Here is a 2,198-nt window from a genome sequence, read left to right on the forward strand (position 1 = left end):
AAAAAAAAAAGAAAAAAGAAAGGAATAAGCTAAACGGGGCTAAAAAAAAAAGAAAAAAGAAAGGAATAAGCTAAACGGGGCTATTGAACTCTACTTACGGGTAAAGAGGCATTTTTGAAAAGGAAGAACAAAAAGATCTTGGCATAGTAGCGACACTTGTCAGCACTTAGAGAGTGAAAGCCAGCCGTTCAAGAGTCCCAGGCTAGCCTGGGCTATGGTCCAGGATCCAGTGTCTGGAGAGAGCATACAGATGTGATGGCCTGTACCTATGGGACAGTTAAGAAGCTATAAGACATCTTGATCTTGACTAAGTGATGGTGGCACACGTGTTTAATCCCAGCAGTCGGGAGGCAGAGGCAGGTGGATCTCTCTGAATTCAAGGCCAGCCTGGTCTACAGAGCCAAGAAGGCTCCAAACCTACACAGAAACCCTGTCTCAAAAACAAACAAAAAGACATCTTTATCTGTTGAGATAGTGCACAGACCAGAATTGACAGAACTTTAAGAAGGGATTTTTCTATTAGGGTGATAGAGGAGGCTTCACCAAACTGCCTTGCTTACAGTCGTCTCAGGCAGGAAGTAAAGCCAGAGCGCCTCCAAAGCAGAGACCTCCAAGCCCTGGGGGAGTGGTAGGAAGGTGGAGAACAGGAGAATTAGATGTGAGGGCTAGATGGCTCAGTGGATAAGAACTCTTGTCCTCAGGACCCAGTTGACTCCCAGCGCCCACTGAGCATAACTCCAGTTCAGGATGCACACGGTACATAGACATACGTGTGAGCAAAGCACTCGTTCACATAAATCAAAGATTAAAACTTCATGGAATAATAAAAGGTAGCTTAGAGTATACGATTCTCTTGCTGGTGTAGAGTTATTAACAAGCCAGTATAAGGTCTAGCGCAGTGGTTCTCAAACTTCTGTGCCACGACCCTTTAATACAGTTGCTTACACGGTGACCCCCAGACATAAAATTGTGTTGGTTGCTACTTCATAGTTGTAAATTTTGCTAGTGTTGCAAATTGTAATGTAAATATCTGTGTTTTCTGATGATTTTAGGCGACAAAGGTTGTTTGATTCCACCCAAAGTGGTTCTCTACCCACAGGTTGAGAACTGCTGGTCTAGAGCCTTAGGGGAAGGTAAAAGAGTTAGAGGCATGGAACAAGGAGCTCACAGAAACCCCTGCACACATACCATTGCCACTTACAGACCGAGCCAGGGGACTGCCTCTTCTCTGCAAGAAATAGTTAAGTCTGCCAGCAATGGTAGGGAGAAATCACCAAAGAAAAATGTTAAGAAGGTCATGAAACCAGGCATGGGGCATGATTGTTATCTCAAGATCTGTGTAGAAGTTACTGTGGTAATGGAGCACTTGGGAGGTGAAGGTAGGAGAAGGGAGGTCAGGAACTCGTGATCATTCTCAGTCCTAAGCCAGTTTGAGGTCAGTGCAGGCTGCCACGCCTTCTCTCAGACAAAAGGTCACAGGTTTCCAGACCAGAGTCTGTGCTCCCATCACGATTAGTCCCATGGGATTTCAAGATGTCAGACTCGACTCCGTCAGAAATGTGGTTGGGGTGGGGTATTAAGTCGACTAAGGAGTTAAGAGACACTATGTGAGTGCTGGAACCTTGCATCCACGCATTTACTTGAACCCCCCCCCCCCAGACAAAAACAACTACAGGGAGGAAAAATTGGCCTTTGAATGTTGGCACATTCCTTTCCTTGACCTTCCCAAAGAAAGACTTCCCCTGCTTTACCACTCTGCGGTGAGACTTCAACCTGCATTTCTGTGCCCTGCATGCAGTAAAAGCCAAGACTCAAACATTTGAAGAACCCTCCAGCATGGGAAGCAGAAACAAAGCACTAAGAGAAACAAGCTCTGCTAAAGTAGGATATTCCAAAATATTAGGGGCAGAAAGCTATAATTAGGATTATGAAAACTCAGGGAAAATACCACGTCCATAAAGAAAACTCACAGGGAGAATTGAAGAATAAAAGAGTTCTTAGAACTTCTGAGGGCTGGCAAGATGACTGAGCAGGTAAAAACACTTGCCACACAAGCCTGCTGACCTGAGTTCAGGGAAAACTTCGATCCCCATAATGGAAGGTGAGAAATGGCTCCTGAAGGTTGCTGGCTGCCACATACTTGTGCAACTGCAGTGATGACAAAAACAGCTTAAAGTGGCTGTAAGAACTGAGGGCTG

This window comes from Microtus ochrogaster, unplaced genomic scaffold (assembly GCF_000317375.1).
Source record: "Microtus ochrogaster isolate Prairie Vole_2 unplaced genomic scaffold, MicOch1.0 UNK43, whole genome shotgun sequence".
NCBI classification, from domain to species: Eukaryota; Metazoa; Chordata; class Mammalia; order Rodentia; family Cricetidae; genus Microtus; species Microtus ochrogaster.